The sequence below is a fragment of the Rhinopithecus roxellana genome, chromosome 11 (assembly GCF_007565055.1).
Source record: "Rhinopithecus roxellana isolate Shanxi Qingling chromosome 11, ASM756505v1, whole genome shotgun sequence".
Lineage (NCBI taxonomy): Eukaryota > Metazoa > Chordata > Mammalia > Primates > Cercopithecidae > Rhinopithecus > Rhinopithecus roxellana.
The window spans coordinates 15,863,862-15,878,151 of record NC_044559.1 but is presented as its reverse complement, the minus strand read 5'-3'; the positions used below and the strand labels follow the sequence as shown (position 1 = coordinate 15,878,151).

Sequence of the window (14,290 nt, the reverse complement as noted above, 5' to 3'; positions counted from 1 at the left end):
CAGGAGTTCCACTTATATTATTGGTGGAAACAACACACTTCTCCATCAAGCCAGAAGGTAGCCATGTCCATCGCCCCACTTGCATCTGTTGCTATCTACAAAGCCTTCCAGGTTTTGCCTCCATGAGACTTTCCATGAGCCCAGGAAATAAAGAAAATTCTTTGTCTTCTCAGCCCCAGAGCTTTCAGAATTACTACATATTAGAAGCATGGTATCTCCATTCAACATACCTTCACAGTCATTATATCAACTAACATAACAAACATAACATAGTGCACTTAGAAAACATTATTTGGATGGCAATGAGGTACTGACCCTGTGTTAAGCTATGTGCTATTTGCTTTACATGAACTCTTACTTATTCCTCATACAACCCTGCAAGGATTATCATTGACCTTGTTTTACACATTAGGGAACTAATAGGCAGGAGACTATTTGCCTAGAGCACAATTTGCCCTAAAACACACAGCTGAGTGAATGAAAAAGCTAAGATTAAAACTCAGATGGTTCAACTTTAAAGCTCAATGAGTTAATAACTATAAATAACTATACCACACTGGATGGGTGAATCCATCTGTCATCTTTCATTTCTGGAAACTTGGCTTAGAGGACTGACAACATTCTCATTTGGGCACTGACGGGGTGAAAATTTCAAGTAGGCATATGAAAGGACTAAATATAGATTATAGTTCCTGATTTAGAGCAACTTTTGCTTTTCTGTAGTTTCTAGAGTATGGTGAGAGTAGTAGAGGTGGCCAGGGTAGCATGTTAGTATCTCCTGGGGTATAGGTATGTGGAATTGAAAAAAAATGTAACAAGTGGAGGTGATAAGCCCTTCCCCTCCGTCATAGATAATGCTAGTAATCTGAGGTTAGAGTCTTAGAAACATATGGAAACTCTGAGAGGCAGAACAATGGCCCCTAAAGATATCCACACACTAATCCTCAAGATCTGTGAATATGTTATCTAAAACGCCAAAAAAGAATTTGCAGAATGATTACAGTTTAAGAAGCTTGAAATGGAGAGAGTAGCCTAGATTATCCAGGTATGCCTAATCTAATCATACAAGTCATCAAAAGAGGAGAACCCTTCCTAGCTGCAGTCAGATTTTAACATGGAAAGCAGAAAAGCGAGTCTGAAGATGGTAACATGAAAAGGATTTCACATCTCTGCTGTGTCTGAGATGTAAGGGATTATGTACAAGGACCAGAGGGAAGCCTCTAAGAGCTAATGTCAGTGCCCAACTGACAGCCAGCAAGGAAATAGAGATCTCAGGCCTATAACTGCATAGAACACCTGATTCTTGCCAACACCTGAGTGAGCAGGAAATGGATTTTCCCTGGAACTTATAGAATGGAAATCAGCCCTTCCAACACATTGATCTTAGTAAGGTAAGAGCTCTGACTTTTGGTTTCCAGAACTTCCAGGTGATAAATTTGTGTTGTTTTAAGTCACTATTTGTGTAAACTTATGATTGCAGCATAAAAAAACTAATATAGAAAGAATTTATAAAATCATTTAGTCTATACCAGGGGTGTCCAAACTTTTGGCTTCCCTGGGTCTCGCTGGAAGAAGAATTGTATTGGGTCACACATAAAATATGCTAACACTAATGATAGCAGATGAGCTTTAACAAAATCACCAGCAAAAATCTCATAATGTTTTAAGAAAGTTTACAAATTTGTGTTGGGCCAAATTCAAAGCTGTCCTGAGCTGCATGCAGTCCATGGGCCTCAGGTTGGACAAGCTTGGTCTTTATATTCATTTTATTGATAAAAAGTACTGTGGCCAAAGAAGTTGAATTGCTTTGGCCACAGTACTTAAGTTGCTTGCTTAAGTTCTCAGTCTCATCCTGAGTAGTGGTAGTATTTGAAGTAGAGACTATAATGAAGATAAACACAAAATGATTTCCAAACATTAGTTATTAACACAGTTTCTTCTAAAATCAGAGAAGTAGATAAGTGTATTTGAGATTCCTAATGAAGAGATGCAACTGGCTAGCTCAGTGGTTCTTTTCAAAATGGGCCACATATTCCGATCATTTGAAAAATTTTAATAAAGGCCAACATTCAGGACTAAAGCATAAAATTTTCTATTTTATTGGTTTGTGGTAGAATCATGGCATCAATGTTGTACTTTAAAGGTTCCTGGGGTGATTTAATGTGTAAGCAGAATGGAGAAACACTGTCCTGACAAGTGTTCAGCTTGCTAAGCTTCCTTATGTTGTCTATGATATATTTATCTATAATCACTTACACTGGTCCTAGGACAACACTAAAAACTCATTGTATTATGCCTCATGGCTATCATTTGATAATGATAGGCATGTCTGTACTACCTCATCGTTAACAAGCCCTATTTCTTTGATTACTCCTTATTCAACAGTTTCTGTAATAATGTATTACTTAACTATTGCTGTATAAAAATCACTTCAAAATTTGCCATTCTAAAACAACATTTATTATTTCATATTTTCTGTGAGTCAAGTATCTGAGTGCAGCTTAGCTGGGTGCTTCTGGTTCATGGTCTCTAACAAGCAATCAAGGTATTGGCCAGGGCTGCAAGTCATCTCTAGGCTCAACTGGCTGAGGAGCCTCTTCCAAGTTCATTTTCATGTCTGTTGGCAGCCTCAGGTCCATGCTGGTTGCTGGCCAGAGACATAAGATTCTCTCCACATGATCCTTTCTAGAAGGGTACTGACAATATGGCAGCTTGCTTCCCAGAGAAAGGGCTTTGAGATAGAGAATGAGAAAGTGAGATGGTAGAGGGAAATGTGGAGAGAGGAGGGAGGTGTCCATCAAAACAGAAGTCACAGTCTTTTGGGAACTGAATTTAAGAAATATTACCCCATCACTTTTGTCATATTTTATTAGTTAGAATTTAGTCAATAAGTCTACTTTATACTCAAGGGTAGGTAGTTACACAAAGGTATGAATGCTAGGAGGTGAGCTCATTGGGGGCTATTTTAGGAGCTGCCTACTACAGTCCACTCTGGTTCCACTCACATCTTTCCCATATGTAAAATATACTCATTCCCCCTCAAGGTTCTCAAAACTTATCCCTGCACAAAACCCAGAATTTCATAATCTAAATAAGGTCAGATGTAGATGAGGCTCCTCAGCTGAAGCTAAGAATTGCAGCTCCTCAAGAACAGTTCCATCAGACTTGTGAAAATAAAGAAGCTATCTGTCCTCCAAACAGTCAACATACAGTGATGGGTCAGTCAACGCATTTCTGTTGCAGAAATCCTACACAAAAAGAAGGAAAATGAAAGTCAAATAAAGAGTCACTGGTCCATAGCAATTATGAAATCGTCAGATCTTGAAACTTCCTTAATTAGGTTTTAGGGTTAAGAATAATTCTCCATGACTTTGGCTCTACTCTCTGTGCTCCTGATTTCATCCTTTGAGTTATTTTTCCTTTCATTTCAGCTGAATAGTTTTCTCAGTTTATTTCCTGTGTGTAGAGTTTTGGTGATCTAATGCCCCCTTTGCATTTTGCACTCTTTCCCTTCCAGTCCAAACAGGCATTCTTCCTGCTGATACAAGTCTCTCAAAAACTTTGTGTGACTCCTGTGAATCTCAATGGAGTTCATGCCATTAGGTAAAAGCCACACCCACAAATCTCTTCGAGGAAAATCCTTAGATTTCTTAGGATTCCTACAAGGTTTTATTGAGAGGCTCTGTGAAGTACATTCTTGATCTTTGTAACAGGTCTTTTAAAGGCTGAATAGTACTCTGAAGCACCACCTTTGATCTTTCTGAGATGTATAACATAAGGTTCCTGGCTTCATCTCTAGAACATATTTTTCTGGAAGTGCCCTGAATTGATCTTTGCTTCAAAGCTATTTCTTAATCTTAGCATAATTTGCTATCTGGAAAGGCTAAGAATTTTCAAAAACATGAAATTCTGGCTCCCTTTTGACAATATTTTCCTCAATTTTTTTTCCTCTCTCCTTTCACATTTTATTATAAGCAGAAGTATACAGCAGGCAATACATTCAATGCTTTGGAAATCTCCTTAGCAGGATAACTCAGTTAGTTAGGCTCATTTTCTAATTTCCATGTTATTGCAGGGGACAGTGTTGCTAAGTTTTCTGCCATTACATAATAAGGGTCACTCAACTTTCCTCTAGTTTCCAATAACATGTTTTTGATAACCCTTTTAGGCAGAAATCATGATTTCTATTAACAGTTTGTTCAAGCAACTTAAGTTTTCTCTAACATACTCCTCAAAATCCTTCCAGCCTCCTCCACTGCCCAGTTGCAGTGCTACTCTTGTACTTTTTATTTGTAATGACAGCACCCCATTACCACATACAAAAATCTGTTTTAATTATTTATTGCTGTGTAACAAATTATCCCCAAACATAGTGACTTAAAACAACAAACAATTATTATCTCACAATCCCTAAGACTCAGGACTATATAAATGCTTAAAGCAACCCTTAAAGTATAGATTTAAAAAATTTCCCATGATGGTCTTTAGATACAGGAACTGGGGGACTAGGGGAAAGAGCTGAGGAAAAAATAGTTTTTTCCATATATTCTTTTAAATTTTGTGTCATATATGTGTATTACCTATTAAAATATAATAAAAATTAAGATGAAATATAATAAAGATCATCTCAATTTATATAATGACAGTGATAAAAAGAGAATCCTTCTAGGTAAAAGTGATTAAAGGCAAAATGTAAAAAAAGATGGTTCTAAAAATGTGGAAGCTGTAGGGCAAGTTGCCTTTCTAATGGTAAAACAGATAAAACAGGTGAGTCTCACCTTCTAACGTCAAGAGATTCTAAAACACTCAGACAGTGGCTGAGCAAGATGGAATATGTTTTGTGGAAACTTTTTTATTTGGTTCTGGAAGAACTGGAGAGCGGAACTCATGGAAGCTTGTAGTGGTTAGTGCAGTGGGCTTTGGTGTCACATGCACCTGGATGCAAATTCCATTGCTACCATTTTGATGTATTATCATGAAAAATCATTTGAATTATTTAAAAATGTCTTGAATTCAGTTAGAGATAATCATAATGTTGTCATTGGGAGAGTTAAGGAAAAATCTATAATGATCCAACAAAGTCTGGCACAGAATAAACTATCAATTGAAGATAGTGCCTATGATTGTTAATAATTATGATGATATCACAATACTCTTTCTATATAACAGAATCAGTCAACATGTCTATGCTAGTCTATGGGGACTATCAGGGCCTCTTAGAAATACCAGATTTGACAAAACCTGGTTTAAAATGACAACAAATTATAAACCCTGAAAAGTTTATTCCTATAGCACCCTTAACATAATGCTAGATTAAGATACAGTTTGCGGTATTGGAGGCAAAAATATTAATTTTTGGATTCTCTTGAATGTCATGCCATACTCCCTCCTAGTTGAACTTCTTTCTCTGTCTTCCTTCTGTCTGCACTCAAATTGTTGAGCACTGCTGAGGAAAATGTCCCAACCAGGCAGCTCAGAAATATTGTAAACGTATGATCAGTGAGCCTTCAACACACCATCAAAAGGCCCAGCCGCTTAAACCTAGTTTTCTATTTAGAACTCCCACCCACCACCATATTTGTAAACCTATACATTTCATCCTCCTTTCCATCTCTCCTCCCGTTTCATCCCCTATTTCATTCTATCCCCCATCCCACCCATTACATGGAGGAGCTGTTCCCATTATGAAATACATATTCTCCTACCTGTACTCTGAATCCCATAACTGCTTGTCTTATTAACACCTTAACCTATTAATAATCCCCTTGCCTATATCTTTAATTTCTTTCTCTACCTCACATTTCCCATGAGCTTTCGAACATGCCAAAATCGCTTCCATATTTCAAATTAAAAAAATCAAAACAACTTAGTTGAATCAAATATTCTCCTCCAGCTAGTGCTCTGTCTTCTTTTCTTCAAACCAATCATCTCAAATGAGGACCCAATCTGGACCTCTTTACCATCTTAGGTAATGGTATTGCCATTCAGTTGGAGCAAATTACAGACTTTACCATCTCCACTTCTTAATCGCTCCAGCATGTCTTCAACATGCTCTGTTTCATCAACATGGCTCTCACTAAGATCAACAGTGACCTTCCCTTGCATTTTGTGGGCACTTCTAAGACCTCATTTTACTTGGCCTCTCAGTAACATTTAATACTGTTGAAAACACCCTCCTTCCTGCAATTCTCATCCCCCTTGACTTCTCTTTTCCCACTCTCTCATGGTTTTTCTTCTACCTTGCTGGCCACTCCTTCTAAATCTTCTTTTTTAGCTCTCACTTTTCTATCTGGCTTTAACTATTTTAAAAATATGAAGGATTAAATGCAGACCCTGTTTTTGGTTTATATTTTTCCATAGGTAATTTTATGTTCGTGATGGGACTCCAAGACATATTCCCAGCTAAAAAATCCTCTTCTGAGTTCCAGATATACAGGTTCCCCACATATTTCTTCTTCAATGTTTAAAATTCATATCAAATCCAATAAATTTCAGTAAACTCACGGTTATTTCTCCCCAAACAGGTTTTCTCAGTCTGTCCAGGCTGCTATAACAAATAAACAAACTGGATACCTTATAAATAACAGAATTTTATTTCTTATAGTTCTGGATGCTGGGAAGTCTAACACCAAGGTGCTGGCAGGTTTGGTATCTGGTGAGGGCCCCCTTGCTGGTTCACAGAAGATGCTTTCTTGCTTTTTCCTCACGTGGTGGAGGGGAAAAGGCAGCACTCTTGGGTCTCATTTAAAAGGGCACTAACTCCATTGATGAGGTCTCCTCTACCATAATCTAATCACCTCCCAAAGGCCCTATCTCCTAGTATGATCACATTGGTGATTATGTTTTCAACACATGAATTTTGGAGGGACAAAAACATTCAGCCCATGGCACAGATCCTCTCCCATATCTTGAGGAATGGCACTGCAATCTAGAAACCCAGGTATCACCATTGACCATTATCTCTCCCTTTCCACCTGTATCTACTCCAGCACTGAATATACATTTTACCACTTAAATATCACTTGTTTGTGATTTTCAGGTACATTACTCAGTATAGATTTTAGTAATAATATTTCATATTTCCAAATCCCACCTAAATCAGTTAATCTGTGGAGATCCCCTTAAAACTCCAAGATGACTCTGGCCCTTTTGTAATTAGTTTATGATATGAGAAGTCATTTTATGGTTTATGGTTGAACAAACTCAGTTAATTTTAAAGGATTCTTTTAGTTCTTCACTAGCCAGAGTTAATTTCCACAATCGTAGTTTCAAGTAAAATTTTTGTTTTTATTGCTGTTTACATTTTTTAGCTTCAGTTTTTGAGTCATACACTGTCAACCTAAAACAAACTCATTTTTTTCCTTAACCTCCCCTTGGAAATGAAATATATTCCTCTCCATACTTCCCTCAGCCTACAGTGAAAAGTCCAAAAAATTGTGAAACAGGACTACTACCTTGCTCCTATAGAGCTGTTCCACGTTAATTTGATAAATCTTGCAGGCAAAGGTCATTTGTCAAAAAAAAAATACTGTATTTATTTGAGTCAAACTCACTTTAGGTGCATAGTGTGCTGGGTTAGTTATCTAGCTCTTTCTAAATATTTTATCAAACTCTAATTTGTTTGAAAAATAATAAATAAAATCTCATAATAAAATTTTAAAATGTTCTTGTATCTCAAACTGTACATTACAGAAAACACAATTATAGCGCTTCACCATGTTATATACCTCCATTATGCTGTTCAGTAGTCAAGTGGTTGCAAGTGTATTTCAAAATAAACACAAATAATAGTGTGAAAGAGAGCTAGAGCCCTGCTCTTCTTTCTTTTCTTTTTTTTTTTTTTTTTTTTTTTTTTTTGAGATGGAGTCTCACTCTGTCACCCAGTCGGGAGTGCAGTAGCGTGATCTCAGCTTACTGCAACCTCTGCCTCCCGGGTTCAAGCAATTCTCCTGCCTGAGCATCCCAAGTAGCTGGGATTACAGGTGCCTGCCACCATGCCCAGCTAAGTTTTGTATTTAGTAGAGATGGAGTTTCACTACGTTGGCCAGGCTGGTCTCAAACTCCTGACCTCAGGTGATATGCCCACCTCGGCTTTATTATTTGTCTTTTTCTTGAGATCCTAACCAAACTCCAGTATATGAGAAATCATCATCTTATAAATTGGTCTAGTGTTCAAAGGAAAATATAGTATCTGCTATATTTGGAGTTTGGTGGCATGATCATGACTCACGGCAGCCTCAATTTCCCGGGCCCAGGCAATCCTCCCACTTCAGCCCCGCAAGTAGCTGGGACCACAGGCACATGTCACCACACTGGCTAATTTTGCTTATGCTTTGTAGAGACAAAGTTTCACTATGTTGCCCAGGCTGGTCTCAAATGCATAGGCTCAAGAAATCCTCCTGCCTTGGCCTTCCAAAGTGCTGGAATTACAGGCATGAACTGCTGCCTGTGGGTAATATTTGCTATTGATAAAACCTTAGGGACTCTCTTAGAACTCAGGAAGTAACATACCCTGTATATAGAGATTTAAACAATATGGATCAATGACCTAAATGTAGGAGCTAAAACTATAAAATAAGAAGAAAACATAGGAGCAAATCATGACTTGGATTTGGCAAAGTATTCTTAGATATGAAATAGAAGTCATAAGCAACAAAAGAAAAAGTAAGTGAGACTTCATCAAAATTAAAAACTTTTGTGCTGCAAAGGACACCATCAGTAAAATAAAAAGGCAACCCACCAAATGGAAGAAAACATTTACAAATTATATGTCTAAGGGACTTGTATCAATACTATATTAAGCTTAATAAAATGACAGAAATGTTTATTCAGATCAATTTTTAAAATGATCTGAATATCCATTTCTCCAGATAGCTACTAAGCACATGAATGAAAATATGTTCAACACCATTAGTCATCAGGGAAATGCACATCAACACCATGAGGTATCACTTTACACCCACTAGGATGGCTAGGATCAAGAAGACAGATAAGTGTTGGTGAGGATGTGGAAAAATTGGAACCTCATGCATTGCTGGTGGGAATGTAAAATGGTGCAGCCACTGTGAAACAGTCTGGCCATTCATCAAACAATTAAACCTAGAGTTACCATCTGACCAAGTATTTTCTACTCTTAGGTGTTTTCATTTCTCTTCTAAGAAAAATAAAATGTTTTGTTCGTGTTCACACAAAAATTTGTACAAAAATATGTATCGTAGCGTTACTTATGATAGCCAAAAGGTGGAAACAACCCAAACAGAAACAAAATGTGATATATTTCTATAATAAAATAGTATTCAGTTATCAAAAAGAATAAAGTACTGATACACGCTACCACTTAAATGAGACTTGAAAACATACTAAGTTAAAAAAAGTCACAAATGTGTACATATTATATGATTCAATTCATATGAGGCTCCAGAACAAGCCAATTTATAGATATAAAATGTGAATTCATTGCTGCTTAAGGCTAAGGGTGAGGAATTAGATGGGGATTGGGAGATATAGCTAAAAGATGAGAGTTTCTTTTTGAAGTAATCAAAATGTTCTAAAATTGACTGTGGTGATGGTTTCACGTATCTGTGCATATCCTCAAAACTATTGAATCGTACACTTTAAATGGATGAATTGTTATATGAATGATCTATCAATAAAACTATTTTATTTTTAAAGAAAATGCCTAGTTTGAAATAATAGGTGGTGAGAGGGGTGGATCTTCATCAGCACCAGAGGGATGGGCAACTTTTTGCTCTGTGCTCACCAAGGTTGTCCCAGCAAATAGGAGGGAGTATGCATAGCAGTCAGGTGTGCACTTTCTGGAGTCAACTGCTCGACTTTGAACATTGAAGCATTTTCTGTCATTTCCTAGCTGTGGCATCCTAGACCCGTCATCTCCCTATCTCCCTTCTCTAAGTCTCAGTTTCCTCATCTTAGTAACAATAGCACATATGGCTGAGGATGTTGTGTGGAGTAGGGGTGGATCAACTCAGAAAATCCATGTGTCTGACAGAGCATAAGCACCTTATAATTATGGCATGGGGTTAGGGGTAGCTTAGTTGACATTCCTTTACCATCTCAAAGTATTTAGTCAGGGAGAACACTGCCTCAGCCCATAGCTGCCCAAATCACTCTAGCTGGAATTATTTGGGCTTTCTACCCCCCAGGATCTGTCCAACTTATTCCTCACTCAGTCCTGAACTACACAGTACTTTGTTTCAACAGTTTTAGCCCAGCAGGTCATAGAGTATGGAATGGATCTCACAACCATAGATTTGGCATCAGGCGCGCCCACATTGAAATCTAGAATCTAGAACTCTAGACACCCAAGTGTCCTTCTCAACTCCAGCTTTCTGCTAGATTACTTAGTCTTTATCACTGGACATTAGCCTTTTTGCTTGCTTGCCCTCAACCAAGGTTACCTATTGATACTACAGCCAGATCCTGAAGTGACCTTCTTGGATGTGCCCTCAGAATTCTCCTCTGAATATTGTTCTAGTACTTACCAACTAATCACCGGCATCTTGTTATAAGTGGACCAATTACATGGAGCCATACCCCTCTGCCCACCGAAATTAGGGTGCTCTGCTTCCTAGTCTTCTGCTGCCATATTCAAATGTCTGACCATCTACTCCATTTAAAAGAAATCCTGTCTGAAATTTAACCTAAGTGGCCAAATCTTCAGACCCAAATAATTAGAATGCCAGCAGTTCACTGAGTTGGACACAGTAGAGTAGAATACTAGCTGTATAAAGGACACAGCCTTCAGCCTGGTCAATTTCTTTGTATGAAATAAAGCCTCTTCCCTTCTGCCATGAATCAGCATGTGAGCCTCCAGCATGCATTGTGCTGAGCCCTAGATAGAAAGCGAATTAATAAAAGATGTTAAATATTCCCTTGGTTGTAAATAGGTCTTTCGATGGTTGGAAGACTGGGGAGTTGGGCAACTGTAAAATTCAACATGTGGGGCTTAACAGCTTCTCAGAGTAAAAGTCAACCCCTGGGTTTTTTTGTTGGTTTGCTTTCCTCCATTTTGTCTGTGCCCTAAGCAGTGGAAATCTGAAATGTCACAATTTTACTCTGGAATTTTGAAAGCTGCAAGTACTCCAACTAAAACACACCCAGGTTTAAATATTTTCTTTTTATTTTCCTCCTGTTTTCATAGAGGTTGAATAGAATTAGGAGACAAATTAGTCATCAAAACAAACTCAAATCATGCCTGTAATCCCAGCACTTTGGGAGGCTGAGGCGGGCAGATCATGAGGTCAGGAGATTGAGACCATCCTGGCTAACATGGTGAAAACCCGTCTCTACTAAAAATACAAAAAAATTAGCTAGGCGTGGTGGCAGGCACCTGTAATCCTAGCTACTCAGGAGGCTGAGACAGGAGAATGGCATCAACCCAGGAGGAGGAGCTTGCAATGAGCCAAGATTGTGCCACTGCACTCCAGCCTGGCAACAGGGTGAGACTCTGTCTCATAAAAAAAAAAAAAAAAAAAAAAAAAAAAAAAAAAAAGACACATTACAAAGTCTTTTAAAGCAATCCCTCTGTTGTCCATTGACTCTTGGGGAAAGAAGTGCTCTAGTTTTTTTCTGCAACACTGGGCATGTAGTTTAGCAAGATCATTTACAAGTCAGTCAGCAGTGAGTCTCTCTCTCTCTCTCTCTCTCTCTCCCCTCCCCCCGTTCCTCTCCCTCTCTCTCCCTCTCCCTCTCTCCCTCTCCCTGTCTTCTCTTTCCCTCCCCACCACCACCTTTCTTACCTTTAGAAGATGAATGAGAGCTGGATTTTTTAAAAATTTTCTGTGGGGTGTTGTCTAAAATCAGGACGCCAGTTTAAAGGGGCAAAATGCTTTTTAAAGGATGACTGGAGGAAGGAATAGTTTAATTTTCTAACTTGGAAGTCATTGATACTGACTCACAGGTCACTGAGATCCTTCTCTAACAAACCATAGAACTCAAGAAGTAGTTGTTTGTTTTTTCCCAATATTGGTAGATTAGAGGCATTCAGCATGCCTCAGCCACTTGCAAATAGCAAAATAGTATATAAAGATCAAGTCTGTGAGCTTTAATTCAAGAAGCAAATGGTAATCTACCAGAATCTTAAAGAACAACCCAGATCTCAGAGAAGAAAACACTGGCAAACAGCCCTCATGGTAGTGTCCAGCTGATAAAAGGACAGAAAAAAAAAAGAAAAAATCCTACTTGCATGAAAATAATTACAAAAATTAGAAGTGCTAGCATCTCCAGATGAGAAGGAACCAGAGCAAGAATTCCAGCACCATGAAAAATCTGAAAGTAGTAATACTATCAAATGATTACAATAGCTCTCCAGCAATGGTCCATAGCCAAAATGGAAACACGGAAATGACAGATAAAGAATGTAAAGCATGGATTACAAGGAAGCTCATTGAGATCCAAGGCAAGGTTGAAAATCAATACACCATTCTCCTGCCAGAATTACTGACCTGAACCCTCACGCGAAGGGTAAAATCCCTAAACTGGAGTTGGGCAGTGATGGGCTGGCACTCCCTTCTGACCTTTGGTGCAACAGCCTCAGAATCAGACATGGTCCAGAACTTGAAGGACTTAGAGGAATGGCTGCATACTGACTCCTAGGACATGGGCATGGCACTGATGCTGTTGCTAGGGGCTAGCACCGTGGCCTATGTTGTACACAAATCCATGTTCACCATGGAAGGCAAACACAACCATCTTCTTCAATCATATCAGTGGCATGCAGCAGGACACTATCCTGGCCAAAGCCTTCATTTTAGGATCCCCTGGTCTTAGTACCCCATTAACGATGACATTCTGGCCAGACCTTGAAAAATTTCCTCCCTAACAGGCTCAAAAGACCTGCAGGTGGTGAACATATCCCTGTGAGTGGTGTCTCAACCCAACATTCAGGAGTTTCCTAGCATGCACAATCACCTAGGGCTAGACAACAAAGAATGAGTGTTGCCATCCATTGTCAAAAAAGTGCTCAAGAGTGTGGTAAGTTCAATGCCTCATAGCTGATTACCCAGTGGACCCAGGCATCCCTGTTGATTCAATGGGAGCTGCCAGAGAGGGCCAAGGACTTCAGTCTTGTCTTGGATGATGTAGCCATCACAGAGCTGAGCTTTAGCTGAGAGTACACAGCTACTGTAGAGGCCAAACAAGTGGTCCAGCAGGAGGCCCAGCAGGCCCAGTTCTTGGTAGAAAAAGCAAACCTAGAACACCAGCAAAAGATTGCCCAGGCTAAGTATGAAGCTGAGGCTGCTAAGATGCTTGGAGAAGCACTGAGCAAGAACCCTGGCTACATCAAAATTAACAAGATTAGGCAGCCCAGAACATCTCTAAGACAATCACATCACAGAATCATGTCTGTTTCACTGATGACAATCTTGTGCCGAACCTACAGGATGAGACTTTCACCTGGGGAAATAATGGCATTCTCATTAAGGGTAAGAAATTAGCCTGGTAACCAAGAATTTTACCCCAAAAAGAAAGTGAATCTGCTTATCCAGTTTTTGAGAAGCCAGTTAGGAACCCAGCACAGCCCCACCCTGGCCCAGTATCACGTGAAAGTTTCTTACACCTGCAGCTATCCTCCCAACTCCTCCTGAATAAAGAAAGGCTAAACACCAGCCCTTTTCCTGTGAAATTACTTTTCTCCTCCCTTTGTTAGCCGGGGGTGTTGTGACAGTGTGTGATCCCTCAATGATTTCCTACAGTGTTGGTTCCTCCCTCAAGAATGGGAGGAGATAACCACTAACCTAAAAATTCTCAATAAATTTTTATTACTTAAAAAAAATATCGGCAAGATGGCCAAATAGGAACAGCTCCAGTCTCCAACTCCCAGCGTGAGCAACACAGAAGACCGGTGATTTCTGCATTCTCAACTGAGGTACTGGGGTCATCTCACTGGGGAGGGCCGGACAATTGGTGCTGGTCAGCTGCTGCAGCCCGACCAGCGAGAGCTGAAGCAGGGCGAGGCATTGCCTCACCTGGGAAGCGCAAGGGGGAAGGGAATCCCTTTTCCTTGCCAGGGGAACTGAGACACACAACACCTGGAAAATCGGGTAATTGCCACCCCAATACTGCGCTTTAAGCAAACGGGCACACCAGGAGATTATACCCACACCTGGCCAGAAGGGTCCCACGGCCATGGAGCCTCCCTCATTGCTAACACAGCAGTCTGCAATCTAACCAAAACGACAGCAGCGAGGCTGGGGGAGGGGCACCCACCATTGCTGAGGCTTAAGTAGGTAAACAAAGCCGCTGGGAAGCTCAAACTGGGTGGAGCTCA

General features: G+C 39.5%; 1 pseudogene; it reads left to right on the top strand.

The window, feature by feature from the left end:
- The first annotated feature begins 12,618 nt into the window (after positions 1-12,618).
- LOC104672789 lies at positions 12,619-13,465 on the top strand (annotated as a pseudogene).
- The last annotated feature ends 825 nt before the right edge of the window (positions 13,466-14,290 follow it).